At 40.0% G+C, this 19684-nt stretch overlaps 1 protein-coding gene across 17 annotated transcripts in view; it reads left to right on the forward strand.

Annotated features, from left to right (window-relative positions):
- The window catches only part of LOC102160410 (atherin-like), a 48970-nt gene that overhangs the window by 14262 nt on the left and 15024 nt on the right, over nt 1-19684 (forward strand). For 6 of the 17 annotated variants that reach the window (XM_021099339.1, XM_021099341.1, XM_021099340.1 and 3 more), the window contains one exon: nt 11390-13178. The exons of 1 other annotated variant lie outside the window; for it this stretch is intronic. The gene's annotated coding sequence lies outside the window, so the exon portion shown is untranslated. Of the gene's footprint in view, nt 1-11389; nt 13179-19684 lie in introns of those variants that run through there. 10 more of the 17 variants (XM_021099336.1, XM_021099346.1, XM_021099352.1 and 7 more) reach the window with 6 other exon arrangements.

Here is a 19684-nt window from a genome sequence, read left to right on the forward strand (position 1 = left end):
GAGCTCTTTATAAGGCTTTTTTATCTTAATTATCTACCCAGATGGGACACTTCAGTTTGCTATGTAATTTTTGAATTTTGAGCAAGTTTTAACAACATATCTCACAGGCTTTTTGAAGTGAAGGAAATTTTGAAAAAATAAGCCTCCAAAAGAAGAGGCACAGATAATTGACAGGCTTGCCTCCGTGTTTAGGGATATTGCAAAAGTTTTACTTCAAAAATTACAATAATATACTGTTTCATTGGATGCAAAACGGGATAATTATAGGAGGGAAAAAAGAAGATTCCTTCCCACTCTCCTCCACCAAAAAAATCAAAACAACAACAAAACCCCCAAACAAACCCGATCCTAACTCCTTCATAAGAAGCCCCTTACCACTTTAGGGAAAGTTTCTGTGTAACTATGGGTCTCACCCAAGCTCCCAGTTGGTCCACTTTTTAGACTCAGCAGGCAGTGGTTAGACTCTAGTCAGCAGCCTGGCAGCCTCAAGGAGGCAGATTCTCTGAGCTTCACTGCATATGACCTACCACTTAGAAGTAAACTTTGGAAAGCAACTGTTGAAAGTTAACCTCTCTTTTCCAAAGAAAGTTTTCAGAGGCAGGACAGTGAGAGCTGATATAACCAATTTTATTATTTTCTAAGGCATTCCTAACTTTTATGATTTCCTCCCTCCTTCCTTTACTATCTGTCTTTGTGCCTCCAGGGCCAGTGAAGGAGCAGGGCAGATTCTAGATTGCTTTCAGAGTTTGCCTTCTCTGATGATGGATTACCATGTCAATTTAAACGGCATAGGATTAATTTGTTTCAATGATTTCTCTTTAGGCTGAATGCCAGCCGTTTTTCTACCTCTCCCCTTGCTCTTCAGAACAACAACCAAAAAAAAAAAAAAAAAAAAAAAAGAAAAGAAAAAAGACAAAAAAAGAAAAAAAGCCTTCTTTCCATATTCTAAGTTAGGAGACAATAATAGAAATAGACAAGTTAGGTGTAATGTTGCAACACAGTTATAGGTCAGAGTGTTTTTATCTGCCTAAGAAGCTGAAATGTACAGTCAGTCACATTAAAATGAAATTGGACTCTACATTTATTCAATAAATACTTGTCTTGTAGATAATCCAGTGCTGAGTGCTTTTTGACACATAAGGACTTAATTTGTCTTGGATAACAAGTTATTAATGTAGCGCATTTAAACTTGCCACCTACGATGAAGTTTTTGAGATCTATAACAAACTCAAATGATCATTGTGAAAAATATTTATGTGGGAGGGGGATCTTCTTGAGAATGAATATCTTATACACACACACATACATATGTATATATACATATATACCTATACATACTCAAACTAGCGACACACACGTATTTCAGATCTTACATAAAAAAGTTCGATAAAGTTAAAAACAATCCATTCATTATGCAGGTATATTTAACCTTTCCAAAGTAAGAATGTGTTAGAGAGTTCTCTCTTTTGAATGATTTCTGAAGTGCACAAGAAAAATGCTGTTCAAATCCACTTTCCTTGCAAGATCAAATCCATTATGAGGAGAAATGGCACCAAAAAAGCACTTAGGTGCAATCCAAAAATCAAACACCCTCTCTACATTTTTCACGTAGACTAACCTTGCAGCCACATAGAGCATGTTGCTTGTAGATAAAGGCAATTTAAGTGAAATAATCTATCCGTAAAATGATTATTGTCTTTCTTTAATGGGAGGTCCTCCAGCAGATGCAAAGGAATGGGAGAGGGGTTTTATCCTATAGACTGACTATGTTGAGTACATGCGGCTCTTTGAACACTGGGTTTCTTTTTCACTTTTTCTGTTTTCCTAATTGCTTCTCCTTTTCCCAGCATTCCCCTGCACTGAAATTAAGCATCATAGTTCAGGATAATAAATTGCATTCTGAATATGAACACAATGGGTTTTCTAGCCTTTTTCTTTTCCTAAGGCCTCTCAATGCCCAGGCAGCTGTATTGGAGCAGATTCTCCTTTCTAAGGACATATGCAATGAGAGGCCAGTGACTGTCAGATCTGGAATCTATGCAATTTTAAATTGTAAACAAACAAACAAACAAAAGTTGTTGGTTGTTAACCTTGGGGGGAGATTGTGCATCTTTAAGAAACCAAATCTTTTGAGAGCTCTCCCTTGGAAATGACGTTACACATGAGCAGAAAATCCAGGCAAGAAAGGCTAATTGAATGAAGAGAGAGAATTAGGTTAAAAAATAGAGTACAATCTAGTATCACATTTTCACTAGTGTAACTTGAAATGAAGGTGTCTTCAAGTCGCCAGTGATGCCAGAGTGTTTAGATGTTGGCCACAGATGGGAACACCTATTGAAATGTGTCTGAAGAAGATTAATAGGGCTTGTCACTGTTGGGAAAGCACTGCTTTGCTGTAAATTTCTACCAGCACAAGATGAATTACCGATGAATGCTCACTTATCAACCCCATCACTATCGTTCGACACTAAATCAAATTGAGAAGTTATCTGCAATCAGAAAATTTCTTTTTAAAATAGACATACACCTTTAGGCCCCAACTCTTTAATATTCCTACTCAGAAAACAAATCCCCATCACAAGATGTTTCTTTAGCTTAAACAAAATTGTATCAATAATGTATCTGTTTTTAAGTTCAAGGCAATGGACAAATACAATGGACAGCTGGTCAATGGAGAAATTTGATGATATTTTAACAAGGGTCTGAAGGCTTCTTAGAAGCTCCCATTTAATATTTCACAAAATGTGTGTTCTTTACTTGGAGATATTTCTCTCCCTGAGAATTTTGCTTTGGAAAGCAAAAAAGAGAGTGTGCTCGCTGTTTTCCTGTTCTAAACCCAGTCCCTGTGACCTAATCATCATCTAATTCCGTGGTAAAATACAATTATGAGAGATAATTGCAAATTTAGGTAGAGAAAGTAGAATAGGATTAAATGGCTAACAGTGGAGTTCCCGTCGTGGCGCAGCAGAAACAAATCCAACTAGGAACCGTGAAGTTGCAGGTTCGATCCCTGGACTTGCTCAGTGGGTTAAGGATTTGGCATTGCCGTGGTGTAGGTCACAGATGTGGCTTGTATCTGGTGTTGCTGTGGCTCTGGCGTAGGCTGGCAGCTGTAGCTCTGATTAGACCCCTAGCCTGGGAACCTCCATATGCCGTGGGTGCGGCACTGGAAAAAAAAAAATGGCTAACAGTGATAACTAAGGAAAGGCATATACTCTTTTGTGATTTCATGGTGTTGCTTGTATCTCATTTCTAAGGTGATTTATTTGAGAAATTTTGTTTATTTGAGTGGCGTTATCCCTTTTATCATCTGTTAACCAGCTCCAAGTATCCAGAGGCATTCTGACTTAGGAATAATAATGTTTTAATAAAACCATCAACCCACGTATTTTTATAGGTCTCCCACCTGCTTAAAAAGTTATCCTGGAGTTCCTGTTGTGGCTCAGTGGTCACAAATCTGACTAGTATCCACGAGGATGTGGGTTCGATCCCTGGCCTAACTTAGTGGGTTACGGATCCGGCCATGAGCTGTGGTGCAGGTCACAGATGTGGCTCAGATCCTGCATTGCTGCAACTGTGGCATAGGATGGCAATTGCTGCTCCAATTTGACCCCTAGCCTGGGAGCCTCCAAATGCCACAGGTGCACCCCTAAAAAGAAAAAAAAGTTAACTTCACATGCATAACTCACTTGATTTTTCCTGAAATCCCACAAGGTTGATATTTTAAATTCCCATTTTTCTGATCAGTAAACTGGGGCTCAGAGACTTATCTGAAGCCATGGGGCTAATAGGAGCAGAATCAGAAGTCATACCTAGGTTTTCTAGGAGCTTCCAGGGTTTTTTTCACTATGTGAATAAAAAAGATGATGGTGCTATTAATAGCATCAGCATTTACTATATACCAGCACTATGGTAAACATACATGTGTATATTTAATCTCTATACAATTCTGAGGTAGAGATTGTTATTTCCATTAACCAAGGGAAAATAAAAAGCAAACTGAGGCTTATGGAGCTCAGGGACTTGCTTGAAACTCACATTGCTAGTAAGCTGGGGATACATTATTGAAATCGAGAGTCTACGTTCAAAGTCACTGCCCTATCCTATGTTCCTGTTTCCAGTTGCAAGGAGTTTTCACTTGCACTGTGGCCACAAGAAATTCCACTTGTTTTTGGAATCTAACAATCCTTCAGACTCCGAGGCAGTATGTCATAGTAGAACAGATCCTGGTTTGGAAATGAGACCTGGGTTTCAATTCTAGCTTTACCACTTACTAAGGATGTGACTTCTACTTCTTGGGCCTTTATTTCCTTCCTCTCTAAAATGGGACAGTTGAGTCAAAACGAAACAATGGGCATTGCTTTTGGGGGCTTCGTTCTGTCATGGTCTCTAAGAGGGAAGAAATGAGGCACCAAGAAGTGACAGCCATATCTGAGAAGGTGAGCAGGGACAAGTGACATGCTGGGCACTTTGAGAGAGGCATGGTTTCCCTCTCTCAGAGACTGGCACTGGAGACGCGCAGCATTGGTTGAGGTCTGCCTTCTTCCTCTCTGCTTCCAGAGAACACTGAATACTTAAAACAATGATGGGGAGTTCCCGTCGTGGCACAGTGGTTAACGAATCTGACTAGGAACCCTGAGGTTGAGGGTTCGATCCCTGCCCTTGCTCAGTGGGTCAGGGTTCCGGCGTTGCCGTGAGCTGTGGTGTAGGTCTCAGACGCGGCTCGGATCCTGCGTTGCTGTGGCTCTGGCTTAGGCTGGCAGCTGCAGCTCCGATTCGACCCCTAGCCCGGGAACCTCCATATGCCGCGGGAGTGGCCCAAGAAATGGCAAAAAGAAAAAAAAAAAAAAAAAAAAAGACAATGATGGGCCTCTAGAAAACCATAGGATTTAAGACTTGAAAGGAAAACTTTATCTCCTTTATTTCCCAAATGAAAACAAGAAGGAAAACCTGAGGTATGGAGAAGCTGGGTGATTTCTCTAAGCTCTCCTAGCCGATTGGTGACAGGGTTGAAAGTAAACCAAATATGGCATGGATGATCCTATCTACAAAACAGAAACAGATCACGGCCAAAGAGAGGAGACCTGTGGTTCCTGGGGAGGGGGTGCGGAGTGGGATGGATAGGCAGTTTGGGATTTTTGGATGCAAATTGTTATATTTGGAATGGATGGGCCATGGGGCCGTACTGTACAGCCCAGGGAACTGTGCATGATTGGGTCACTTTGCTGTACAATAGAAACTGAAAAAACATTGTAAATCAACCATACTTTAATAAAAAAAGAAAAAACAAACCTATCAGTCCTAAAAAAAAAGTAAGCCCCTTTTCTCTTGGACCACAAACCAAGAATCCATCCTCCCCCAGTATCACCCCAACCACCATGCTCCTTATTCAACACAAACACATACTTTAGTTGGTCTGGTCATGCCTCTGTTATAACAATTTCTCTATTTTTTGATATGATACCTTGTGTGGGTTATTATTGGTTGTAATATGAACTCTTCCTAAATCTCTCCTACAGTAATTTTTCATAAAATTTATTAAGCTAACCAGCCGAATAGCTGAAGCTACCACGAAGAATCACACAATAATAAAAATATTCTGTAATCTCCATTAGGTCACTATAATATTCCAATCTGTATTTATTACAACTCTCCTCTGATGCTTACATAACCAAAATTGCTAGATTTATATTCTCTAATGGTTCCCCAATGGGAAAAACCTGTGTTTTTTATCTTCCTTTTCCTGTCCCAAATCACCCTTCCACATACATTGGCTGCTTTGGGAAACCCCGTCTGGGTTTAATCAGAAGTTGCAAGACAAAATGTGCATTATTAAGAAATATAAATATTTTCAGAAGCAATCAAAGGGATGAAAGATTGATTCAGCATGTAGATTGGACCTAATTCGAAGCAGCTTTTTTCTAATGAGGACTACTGGGATACAGAGGCAGGAGCTACTGTGGCCACCACTTGGAAATGTTGGCCCATTTAGAATGTCAGGATTTCTCTAGCTAGGTACGCTGAAAATATTTTTTGCCAGGTGGATTCTCTAGACTCTGGGCCAAGCCATCTTTCTTGCCACCCTCAGGGACTTGTAGTAGTTATCTTTGAGAAATTATGACTAATTCCTTCTTCTCTTTAGAGTTTAGATCAGCAAGTTCCTCCCTTTTCACAACTTGGGAAGTTGGCTTAACATTAACTTTCATAAGAACATTTTGGCCTGGAGGCATCTGTATTACAATTTCTTTCTTGGCTTAATAAAAGGTATCACATTATCTACCTGGTCAATCTCTATTGGCTTTCAAAATAGAGACATGGAAAAACCTAATAAGCCTCATTAAGATATCTGCTTTAAAAACAACAGGCTGCCTCATTTAGCATGTGGCTTTGAAATGTCCCAGCAGAGCTGGGTGGTCATTGCGTGAATACAGGTATTGCTAATTTGGGATCTTTGTCCATGTGGTAGCTGTGGAAAAAAAAAAAAAAAAAAAAGCCTAATGTGTAGGTAGAATTTTAATACACAAAGGCTGGAACCCCAATGATTGTATTTTGTTTCTGTTTTCTTTCTTTCTTTCCTTTAATCTCACTTTTGTCCACATGGCCATGTGTGAGAGATGGCTTGATTTTCTTGATATGGTTCACCCATCCACAGCTGGGATTCTGAAGAGGACTGAAAATGTCTTTAAAATTAACACAACTCAGGGAGCCTGAGTGAACAAGTTTTCCTTTGTTGTAGGGTATAGTATTATTGGCTGTAGGTTTTTTTTTTTTTTTTGATATACATTCTAAATTAGGCCTGCAAAGGCATGCTTCATCTTTAATTCATCACTCTCAGCTGAAAGAGATTAGCAATGTCTAGCACGCACCCCTCGTATGGTGCTGACCTCATCAAGTATGGCCTGAAATTAATTAGCCTCATTCATTCCAAATGGAAAAGGATAATGGAGCAGCATTTTAGAGATGACCATCACAAATTGTATGCAGCATATTTAAAAGGTCCCTATTTTCAAACCATGTAGATTAAAATTCTTTCCAGGGCTTACAATATGCCGGAGTTATTAAGGACCCAGAGCAAAGCCTGCTCAGGTTTCGTGTGTATGTTTGTGTGTGCGCATGCGTGTGCCAGCGTGCGTGCATGGCCAGTTGTTTGCTGTATGTGTGTTAGAGCCTGTGTATAGATGTATTCGGATTTAGCCGGATTGCTGTCTCGGATGATACCTGGACTATTTGATCGACAAAAATCTGATGTTTTAAATGATCCAGTAATAGAATGCGTTAGGTGGATTTTTTTGGGGGGAGTGAGGGGGATTACTGTGAAGTGGGCGTGCCAGCACAAACTTTGCTATTTTCCAGTTAGATGCGGTTCATCCTCTAATTTAGAAACGGAAAAGCCTCTTAAAGAAATGCTCAGTTTTTTTATTTGGAGTTATTTTTGAAACTTTCTATGTCTTTTCCCAGTCTTTACTCTTCAATCATATTTCAAAACATGACTGAGGACCAATTTGGATTACAGAATCACTGAAATTTACCATCCTTCTAAGATTAGCCGATTTTTTTTTCCCTTTGGGGGATTGACTAAGAAAAGCCAAATTTTTGAATATCAAAATTGCTTTCTTTTCTAGCCAAAAATATCTTGACCAGGCTTCTTTGGGATTCTCAAAGATGTTGTAAAGTTTATTTTTATGGCCAGTCATTTGGGGACTACAGATTAGAACAACAACAACAAAAAAAGATGACTTTTTTGTGTGTTTTCAGGTTTTAATTTTTAAAATAATATAAGGTGTGGTTAATTTATGAAAAGGTGCAGTAGTATTTGGGGGAGTTTTTTTTTTTTTATCTAATACACATTTCTTAAGGGCAAAACATTTTTTTAAAATCCCAGAATAACTTTGTTTAGTTCAATTAAAAAGTAAGTATTCAAAGTAATGTAACTAGAAAGCTTCTATTTAACTACTGGAGTGAAAAATGCACTTTTAGGCAAATCCTCTTTTCAGAGCTCACTGATATATTAATCTCAAGGTGTATGTTATTTAAGATTACTTTGTCTTACAATAAACAGAAACTGGAAGCATGTTACCCATATCTCTGCAAATGTAGGATTTAGAAATTTCTCTAAGCTCACTTTTGCCTAATCTTCTCATCCCAAAGACCCCTATGTACAAGATCATCAATCACAAACTGTGAACCTATCATTTTGACATAAAAGATCTATCCTTAAATCTCCCCAAACCTCTAGCATATAATTTGAGGAAATTAGCTAGTTTAAAGTCTGGACTTCTGACTTCTGGGGGAGGGGGGGTAAAAATGTAAAAATGCAGCGTTTACATCACATAAATTTGATTTTAAAGTCATGATTTAACTGAGCCAGGGATCAAAAAATGATGCAGTGCAGGTCTTTAAATGTTGACAGAAATAGATAATTTTGTTAATCATTATCTGGTCCATTTGGAATTTCATGGCTAATAAACACAGTATGAAATAAAGGAGAATATTTGCAAAAATAGCTTGACTCATTAAAGCATATATTACCAAAACTATATTTTCTTTACATTTATTATTGAGACAGTGTCAAGAATATTGCAGTTTGCTTAATTATTGCACAGTGTGTCTCAATTTTTATTTAAAAACGTTTTTTTATCAACTGAGGTGAAAATGGCAGAAAACCCATAAATATAAAGATTAAGACTGCATGAAATTTGAGTTCATTCAAATGACAAACCCAAAGTAAAACTCAGATGAACTTACCAAATTTCATTTGGTATCCACCTGAAACTATAAATCCTCTTTAGGCATTTGAGAGTAGAGACGAGGTTCACCTAAAATTCAAACCAGGTTTTCCTAAAGCTAACCCAGACTCACTAACTTTTGGGTAAATGCCAGTTGTGTTTTGGGTTCCTAATAAAACTTTCATCCCACTTTAGGTAATGATGACTAGATGGTGACTGGGGAAGAAATCTAGATGTTTTCGGAATTGCAGTTTTGTCCTATTTTATTTCACACTTCCTGTAATGTTCTGAAGTAGGGAAGAACAGTATGTGAAACAAATTGTCAATTATATATGTGGAAATGTGGCCACATATGAGAGACCAGAGGGGAAACCGACAGTTAAATACATATAGGACTTTTTAAAAAGGAGAATCTAAATGAAATATTGTTGACCAACATTTCTTGAGTGCTTACTGTAATCAGGCACAGTCTGAAACATTTTGCATGTGTTAACTCAACTTAGTTTACTGTAACAGTACCAGACAAACACTGTTATCACCATTTGGCAGATAAGAAAGACTAGGCACAGGGAAATTACATAGCTTGCCCAAGGTTACACTGCTCCTAAAAGGGGTCTGAAGCCCAGATTGTCTACTTCTGGAATCTCTGTACTTAAGCACAATGCTATATGGCCTCCCTGGAGGAAATAGAATTGCAATGTTGTTTGGAAAACAAACTGCTACAGACCATGCGTGGGAGCAATATTTCCCATTTTTAACAACTGAGACCAGTAGGAAATGTAATGGCAGAAGCCAAGGCCGAGAAAGCTCATTCTTGTCTAATCTTCTTATCCCAGACGTGGGAAAGGAGTCGAAGTCCCAAATCTCCCTGAAGTCTTTGCTGCTGAGCTTCCACTTGGAATATTGCATATGTAGACTACCTTAATGCCAAGGAGATAGAGCCAAAGGAGTGGAGTGGAATGCAAAGGGGAAAAAAAGTAGAAAAATGACAAGGAGAGAGCCTGACTTTGAATGAAAGATCAAAAGAACTAAATAAGGAAAACTTGGAGAAGCCATAGTTAATATAGAACTCAAGAGCATTCTAGAAACATTTTGAAGAGAAATGAAGGCCTACAAATGTCACTGGGGATATTGGAAATAGGTAAAGAGGAACGTATGAGAGAAAAACAAAATAAAGGAACAGATTTTGTCAGTGTCTTGCAAAACCCATGATGAAAGCTATATTTTCTTGGAATACTGGAGCCCAAATGAGAGACTTCAAAGGCAGGGGGAAATGTATTCCCTGCCTGGTATAGGTTGAAGCAGAAAGGTGTATATCCATCTATCTATCTATCTATCTATCTATCTATCTATCTATCTATCTATCTATAGTTTACATTTTTTTTTTTTTGCTTTTTAGGGCCACACCCATGGCATATGAAAGTTCCCAGGCTAAGGGCTGAATCAGAGCTGTAGCTGCCGGCCTACACCACAGCCACAGCAACGTCAGATCCGAGCCACATCTGTGACTACAGCGTCTGTGACTACACCACAGCCAGAGACTATACCACAGCCCACAGCAACGCCGGATCCTTAACCCACTGAGCAAGGCCAGGAATTGAACCTGTGTCCTCATGGATGCTAGTCAGATTTGGTTCCACTGAGCCATGATGGGACCTCCTAGTTTACATAGTTTTAAAAATGCTTTATATGATAATAGTATGCGGAATGCTCCATAACTTTTATTTTTTATTTACTCAATTTTTGGCCTCAGCCATGGCTCATGGAAGTTCCTAGGTCATGGATTGAACCCAAGACACAACACTGACAACGTTAGATCCTTAACCTGATGAATCGTCAGGAACAAATCCCTCCCAAACCTTTATATTCACTTTCTCATTTAATCCTCATGATGAGGTTGCAAGGATTCTATTACTAGCTCAATTTTACAGATATGAAAACCGAGGCTCAGGGAGGTTGTGTTTCCTGCTCAGGGTCATGCACCCTGGAGTCCCCCTGCGTCATCCCAAGCCTAGTCTCCTCCCAGAAGCCACACTGTTTTCTCTCACAGCATCCCCAGGACTTCACCCAGAAGATGATGTCACAAAACAACTGGTTTTAGGCCAAATTCACTGTGGTGCATCACGCTCAAGGCACGTACCGATAAGAACATGTTCTGCTAGAATGGGACATCGCCCGGCTTCTGGTAACTGGCTGGCAACCCCTAGGAGGTGGCCTGTCTGCTCAGTTCTTGCAGAAGCTGTGCATGTTAAATAAACACGCTGAAAAAATTTGGCTCGGAGGGGGAGCCAACGATAGATGGATGAACATGCAAACACTGACGGGAACTCGTGAAGCAGGCCCCCAGCCTCCTGTGTTTACAGGCCCCCACATGAAATCACCTGGCTGTTTATAGGAGTCTTAGTGCTGATGAAAAGGCTGAGTTACACTCCAAACTTTTCCCTGCCAAAGGAGAAAAGTTCCAGGTTCTTTAAAAAGTATGTAAAGCATTTGATCTAAAAAGTGGTAACAGCATTTGGGACCAATTACCCAGATGAAGGGCAGCAATGCCCTGTTTACACGTTGTATCCGAGAGCCGTTTGGCTTTGGCCGGCAAGCTGGAGATTGTAAATTACAGAAATTTCTGCCTAACGTTGCCTTCTCTTTTGACCTGTGTGTCCCAGGGTTGAGAAAAGCAGCTAGGAAAGCCCTGTTGTTACTCGCCTTAAACCAGCACTGAGTGGTGAGCTGAAGACAACTGTCTTCCAGGTAAGATGTTTGACGTGGATTCTCAGGAAGGAAAGCATTTCATCACTCAGGGAGGGATCTAATTGACTGTGCGTGCTGTGTCAGGAGGTGGGTTTTCAGTTTGCCACTCCTCAAAAATGATTTTTGCAAGAGAAGTTAAAAAATAGAGGCTCTCTGAATCCTTTGCTTAATTACCATGGCATTCCACTTTGACTCCATTTTCTAAGATGCTGTGGATTAATCAGCAACAAATGGGAGACAGTGGAGTCCTTGAGGACTGTACTGCTGGGAATGGATAGACATAGATCATAGTAAATACTGCTATTGTGAGGGAAAAAAAAAAGCATCATTAGACCAAAAATTTGGAGACTAATAGGGGTTGGAAACATTTTGGACTGAGATTTTGTTTTCTCCCTTTACTAAGGAGGACCAGTCCCCACTTTGTGTAGCCCTGATTATTCCAGAAGTTTGAGGGAAATATGCATCTTTCTTTTAACATAGTCCTGATGTTAAGGGCTTGACCTTGCCAGGGGGAAGAGAAACCATGGAGGTCAGACAAGAAGAAGAAATGGGAGGCATCTATTCCTGAAGCAGAAGCGCAGTGGTATGGGAAAGACGAGTATTTTACCACTAGCTGTAATGCACATGTTTGGAGTTTTATAATTTACAATACCATATTCAGACCATCAAAATGGACATATCCACAGGCAGGGACTAAGTTCTTCTTTTTAAAAATTTTATAGGTTTAAGAGTCACTTAGATGAAATGTGATTGCGGTTGTGATTGTGGAGTATTTATGGGAATCTTGGGGTGGGAAAATATTTTTCACCCAGTAATCCAGTGTCCACTTATGAGGCAACTCATATTTGACGACATTCCAGTCCTTTTTAGATGTCAATGTACTTTTCTTTTTCTTTCTTTCCTTTTTTATTTTTTAGGGCCACACCTGTGTTATATAGAAGTTCCTAGTCTAGAGGTTGAATTGCAGCCTCAGCCGCTGGCCTATGCCGAAGCCATAGCAACATCTGTGACCTACACCACAGCTCATGGCAAACTGGAGCCTTAAACCACTGAGGGAGGCCAGAGATCAAACCTGCATCCTCAGGATACCAGCATCCTCAAGGAGTCTAGTCGGATTTGTAACCAGCCGAGCCACCACAGGAACTCCAGTCAATGTCCTTTTTTGATCAAAACTGATCAACAACCAACTTTATTCAATTTTGAATCCTCCTGACCCTGGTCTATCTCAATAATTTACTATTTTCTGCAGTGTCAGAGCTTCCTGACATTTACAATTAACTCACAAATTAACTTAGAAATGATAGTAAGCTCTCAGCTAAATGACATAGTGGCCACTAGGGACCAGACCAATTTTCTAGAATAAGGTTAGGACTAAGTTGCTGTGTAACAATGCTGAGGCTGGTTGTATAGAAGTAGTTATTCAGATGTGAGCAGGAATCTAGGTGTGAGGGGGAGATATTATCTGCTTCTAATTCGGTTGGCTACTCGGCCCTCTGATATATCTATGAAACAGGGATAACCGGTTTTAAAAAATGTTGTGGAATTCAAGGCTCCAAAATGGAAACAAGAAGTCATGGAAGGCTTCCCTTGGAAGGAAACTTGGAGAACACTGGTCAACTTCCCACAGAAGCCAGAATCTGGAGATGGGCAGATGGGCAGACAGACGCTGATTCAGCTTTCTTGGGAGTTGTAAGTTCAAGGCAGGTAATGTAAACGTGTGACGGTCTGGGTGAAGGCTGCCAGATAGGCTGGCCAGAGGGAGCCCTCCCTCTCCCCAAGGCTACCTACCATATTGGGAGCTTCTTCCTTAGAAAGCTTTGTTCCTTCTATGGAAACCAAAACCTGTGTCTTGGAGCATTTTTCTTTAGAGCTGAGGTCTGTCCTTAGAAGCAATAAAACTGAACAGTACAACCTCACCCCTGTACCATAGGGCAGACATTTAATTATTGGAAGATAACTTTCATTCTTGCCCACCCCCTCAAGCCATGTTTTATTTTATTGACTAAACTCCACAGTTCCCCATAGGACATGGACTGAGGTTTTGTTTTCCTGAGTTGTCCTCGGTTTGCCAGAGTCTCTTATGAAGCATCCAGAAACACATGAAATACTCAGAGAAGTCTTGTGATCAGCACTGTCTACCATGTCATAGGACTGGTTTTAAACCACTGTCTACCCCCTGGAGAAGCCCCCATACCATGGAGTCAGATCTCAGTCATCTAGGGCTTGTACCGAGGGATTTATTGCATTTAAGAATGTCTCATGTTTATCCCCATTAAATTGCATTTTGTTTTGGCTTTTTGGTGGCCCTTAGACTCTGGCTCTCTTCTGTTTTGTTCCTTTACAGATTGAACTAGCATGTCTCTTATAGTTTTGCCCAATCATTGATCTGAATATTGCAGAAGCCAGCATTTCTAGGCTCTTTGATGTCACTAGCAATTAAGTTGAAAATAGTTAAAGGCTTATTTTTTCAATTAGCTCAGAAGCAGTGGGTAACAAACAGTAGGGTCTCTGGAACTAGATTGCCTAGGTTTAAATCCTGGGTTTGCTGATATGCTAGGCATGTGCCCTCGGGCATGTTGATTTATATGTGCCTCAGTTTCCTCATCTGTAAATTGGGGGTACAAATGTAACTATTGCCTATGGTTGTTTTGATGATTAAATGAGTTAATATATGTAAAGCACTTAGGCTAGTGACAGGTACATAGCATACACTATTTATTGTACAACAAAAATAAATTGACAAGGCCCCAAAAGGCAGGGACAATATCTCATTTATATCTATGTCTATCTCCAGACACTAGCACTGTGCCCGGAATATATCTGGGGCTAATAAATTGGGTACATGGATGAGTGACTTTTCATAGTGTTCTAGACACTAGATGCAGGCAGATAATATAATCAATGTTATGGTTTCCAATATTAACAATGATTTTCAATATTATTATAAAAAGAGTTGTGTACATTCAACCTCAGGCCATCGCTGGGGTGGTTATTTTGCCCCTAATTTTTCTGTGAACAAGCATTTTTTTTTTCTGTGAACAACAGTGTCTTTATTGATGCTAATCTATTATGTCTCAGTTTAGTTTGGAAGACCAGAAAAACCACACACTTAAGTTTACTCTCAACTCAGAAAAAGAGCAAGGCTTCTGCTTATTTTGCTGGCACCAATCTGAAGAGGTGACACTGTCTATTTTTAGCCTGAAAGGATGCTTAATCAAAGAATGCTAGTGTTCTTCAGTCAGATCTTCATGTTTAAACTTTTGTAGATTCCCCAGTCATAGGCAGACTCATTCAAAAAGACATGCTAAAAAATTAAAACGTTTTAAGCATCATGCAGGGTGTGGAAGTTTCCGCATCTCTATACCTTTCCATTAACTCCAAAAAACGAAGTGCTGACATCAGGGATAAGGTCTTGATTTAAGTGCATAGCAACATAATGCACCCCCCCCGGGGGGGGTTCAGTTTCCGTGTGTTAAATCAAGTTCTCATCGGGTTGCAAATTTAAATCTTTTGGAGATATCTCTTACAATGTGATTCCCTTTGAACTTCCGTCCATGCTTATTCAAATATGTTCGGTATTTTCCTCCTTCTGTATTCATACAGTGGAGCTCAAAGTAGAAAATTCACAAGTGCTTTCTCCTTGATGTGTTCAATAGGTACCCCTGCAGCAATTACCTACTGGGAAGTATAGGAGGAACCAGCCTGTGAGAGCTGGGGCCTCCAGTAATATGATCCGTGGTTGTTGTGTGTGTAAAGTGCTAACACTTTTGACAGCCACCATCCTAAAGGGGTGTAGCGAGTCATTGGAAATTTGTACACAGACTGCCCTATCCATTACGCATTGCCCATATCATACCCATAATCTCCCAAGGCAGATATGCTATTACACTCAGCGGGCCAAGGGCTGCCCGCGCTTCTATACACACAACTCCCACTGACTCTGTGCCACCGATGCACTTCAATGGGGGTTGTCAGCAGCATAAATTTAGCCCAGTCCAGTCACAACCACAGCGGGTGCAGCGAAACAGAGAGACCTGGCTGTGTGTTAAAAAGGCTGAGGAAGAACAAAAAAGCTGCCAGTTTTCATAAGAAACCTTATCCCAAGAGCATTCAGAACTGTAGCCTGACACCCGCCACGCTACCCCCGCGTCCCACAACCTGTCGATCCCAGCCTGGGATTTGGAAGCTGCTGAAACAGAGTGGACAGGAAAGAAAAAAAAAAGAAAAGAAAAGAAAAGAAAAAGGCCTGCTACGGGGCATAAAACCGTACTTTGCATCCGATCCTATTATGTGAGGGAAAAATTCCCCACAGATGATCCTCAGAACATTTATTTATCAAAATTTCAAGGAACATCTTAGAACCAATGACCTCCTTTAAATATAGAATTTTTAAAATACATGAAACAAGGGCACAAAGACGCCCAGCTCTTAAAAACCACTAGTCTGTCTATTTTGAGTCACACAGTGTCATTGGTATTTTAATATAAATTATAGAATATATAGTATAGCATATATAGTGTAGAAAATATTATACATTATATATGTCTAGTCATACTAATACGAGAATTGCTGTTTTTGCCATACTATCCAATGTAATTCTTTGGGAGGTCATTCTTGGCTTTTCAGACAACCCCAAATCATACATTATAAGTGATCAGGTGTCACTGACCTCCTCAAGCCCAGTCTTCCAGTAAACTCCAGGATTTCGTCTGTACTCTGAGCCCTCACCAAAACGCAGACAGGGAAGTCTATTCATCATCATCGAAAGTGCCTAGTTTGGCGAGCAGAACCTGGGTGTGAATCCTTGCTTTGTGTCACACAAATTGTGTGTCTTGGACTTGTTGCTCACCATCTCTAAGCCTCAGTTTTCTCATCTACATCCTAAAGTTAATAGTTTCTTCTTCCTTGTGATGCTGTGCAGACAACACTAAAAAAGATGTGGGACATACATAGCACAACGTAAGAGCTCCACTGAATGAATGAATGAGTCTAAGTGTCACACTGGGTGGTACATAGTAGGCACTCAAGAAAAGCTTCCTCTCCTTTTTTTCCCCTCTCTTCTTCCCCACCACAGCCTAATAAGTTACTGCTCATGCAAACCTATGTCTATTACAAAAAATACTGCCTTTAAAGAAAATAACTTAAATATTATTCCATTCCATAAATGGCCACACATTTAACAGAGCACATTTAAAGCTGTCTTTATCCTTTCATCATTGTCACAGAACAGGTAAGGATGATCTATTCAGAAGGAAAATAAAAAACTAGGGAGTAGGAAAGGAGCTCAACTAGACATTTAGTCAGGTCTGATGAAGAGCCATTTCCAGTGGAGATTTGAGCTGAGTTCAAGATCTCTGTCTCTCTGACTGTTAATGTACAGTGCTGAGGGGTGACCATATCAAGAAGCCAACTGCATGATGCATCTAAAGTTCACATAGATTGTCATTCTTGGAGTTCCCGTCGTGGCGCAGTGGTTAACGAATCCGACTAAGAACCATGAGGTTGTGGGTTCTATCCCTGCCCTGCTCAGTGGGTTAAGGATCCAGCGTTGCCGTGAGCTGTGGTGTAGGTTGCAGATGCGGCTCGGATCCCGCGTTGCTGTGGCTCTGGCGTAGGCCGGTGGCTACAGCTCCGATTGGACCCCTAGCCTGGGAACCTCCATATGCGCGGGAGCGGCCCAAGAAATAGCAAAAAGACAAAAAAAAAAAAAAAAAAAAGAAGATTGTCATTCTTAGTTTGTGAAAAACTGAAGGTCAGGTGCAATTCTGGTAATGCAGTAAAACTAGTATGTTTCATGGTAAGAAGTTTAGGTATAGAAAACGATCTCTCCCCTCTCTGATAAATTCAGCTTCCTTGTCATGTTTTGTTTGTTTCCACTTTTTCAACACGAGGACCCTGGTTCAGAGGAGAATTAGTCATGTTAATCATATTAAAAAATTACATCACTCGAAAAGACTTCTACTCATTCTACAAAAGGTGGTCTAGGTCACATTTTAAAAAGAATGCATTCTTGAACAGGAAAAAAATGCAGTAGGTAAATTTGAAATGTATGAGTAATTCAGCAGAGAATCATACATTCCCTTTTACATATATTCTGATATAAAAATGTTGCTTTATCATTGCTAAGTAACTCTCAGTGGCACATGTAATTCCCTGAAAGCTCTGACAGGAGATGCAATATTGTGTTTATTAGAAGAAAGTAACAACTGAAGTTGAATAAATTTGGAAAGAGCACATGAAGATTTGGATGTATGTAGGAAGTGACTTTTTTCAGTTCCCAAAGTAATCTTCTCTGGTTTGAAGCTGCAATTAGAATATGTTGCATGTGGGAAAGGAAGAAAGAAAAAAAAAAGAACAGGATTTCTACCAAGTTCCCACGATTTGAAGAGCTTGTGTGTAAAAATTTGGTACTGATGGGGACAATGCACCACTTCTATTTGTATGACAAAATCAGCAAAAACACAAGATTTCCTCTAAATATAAGTTGAGGTAGTAAGTCAAGTATTAAACGGAAGCTAAAATGGATAGACACACACCCAAATAGACATGATTCTTTTTGTCTTATCAAAGATAATAGAAAAATAATATTTTTAATAAGTCTAAGCTGCCTTCTGCCTTCCAACTCTCTCCCTTTTATGTAGAGAGCTGATCGTAGCAGCCCCTTACATCTGGCTAATTTTGTGGTCAGTGAATCTTGTTTGACAGAAATTCTTTTTCCAAAAATAAGGTACTTTCTCTGCTCATCCACATTTTCCTCGACTTGACTTCTCCCTCCCGTCTCCCAGGCACGTCAGATTAGAGTATCGCATCAGCCTGCGTCGAATCGATTTAGGACACGAAGCATTTCCTCAAAAATTAAATTCCCCGTGAAAACGTACCAGGAGCAACAACAACCCCAGAAAAGCGATATGGGAAAAGTGCCAGAACTCGAGCTAAAATGAAGGCTGAATCCTTGATGTCAGGGAGAAGGGGAAAAGGGTCAGACAGAGAAGTGAAAGGAAAAGGAGGGCAGGAGGAGACACGCGAAGGAGAGAAGGGACCCAAATTAGAACAAGAGGCTATGTTTATTAATAACCTTGCTGACCCACGGGCCCCTGACACAAAATACATTAAGTATTGTTGGGACTCTCTGCTCTGTCACTCACAGGGAGGAGCACATAAAATGGTGTTGGAAGCTGCAAACTTTTCCAGAACAGACAAAAAAGAACCAAAAAAGAAAAGCTAGAATAAGGTGAAGACATAGACTCACACAGGGTTGAGAAGCTCCCTTTATTCTTCCGAAGTATCCTCTCGCAGGCAGCCTACCTCACACTTCCATGCTTCCGGCCAACTAGGATTTAAAACACACAGGAGATGATGTTTTTCTTGACTGTAAAAATACATACCTGTCTATCCCAGAACGTTTCGAAATTATAGAAAAGCACCAAGAAGTCAAAAAAATTGCCAGTAGCCCTATCGCTTAAGTAGAATCATTGTCAACCCGTTGACATATATTTTGTCATCTTTTCCCTCTCTTTTTTCACATGCGTGTATTTGTTCACTGGAAAAGTAAGACTGAGGTCCTGCGGTAATCCACTATTTTGGAATCTGGTTTTCCTATCTGACAAGTCATAATAAATATTTGCTCGTGTTGTCAAAACTATTTGTAAAACATGAGTTTTGTGTTGGCATCATATTTCCTTATTCATTCGTATCATAATTCATTTGACCTCTAGAGAGATATTCATGTTGTTTGTAACTTTTCGCCCTTTTAAATTGTTTGTGTGCATCTCTGTTCCCTCTGGAAATTACTCCGAGTGGAATTCCTGGGTCAAAGGCTTTTTGGGGGGGCGGCTACAGTTTGCAGAGTTGCCCTCAAAGTATTCACGTCAGTTTAGAGCCCACTTGCAGTGAACGAGAATACAGAATTCACAAACCGTCATTAATTCTTCCTCAAAGAAACTAGAACCTACTGTGATTTGTATTTCCTTGATTATTTGTGATAGCTTGTTTTGTGTGTATGTTATTTGCCTTTTACTTTAATTTCTACCTATTTAAACTTGTAAAAGTTCTATTAAGACTTTTTTTTTTTTTTTTTTTTTTTGCCTTTTTTTTTTAGGGCTGCACCCATGGCTTATGGAAGTTCCCAGGCTAGGGGTCAAATCAGAGGTACAGCTGCCGGCCTGCACCGCAGCACAGCAATTCGGGATCCAAGCCACGTCTGCAACCTA

The sequence above is a fragment of the Sus scrofa genome, chromosome 7 (genome assembly GCF_000003025.6).
Source record: "Sus scrofa isolate TJ Tabasco breed Duroc chromosome 7, Sscrofa11.1, whole genome shotgun sequence".
Classification (NCBI taxonomy): domain Eukaryota; kingdom Metazoa; phylum Chordata; class Mammalia; order Artiodactyla; family Suidae; genus Sus; species Sus scrofa.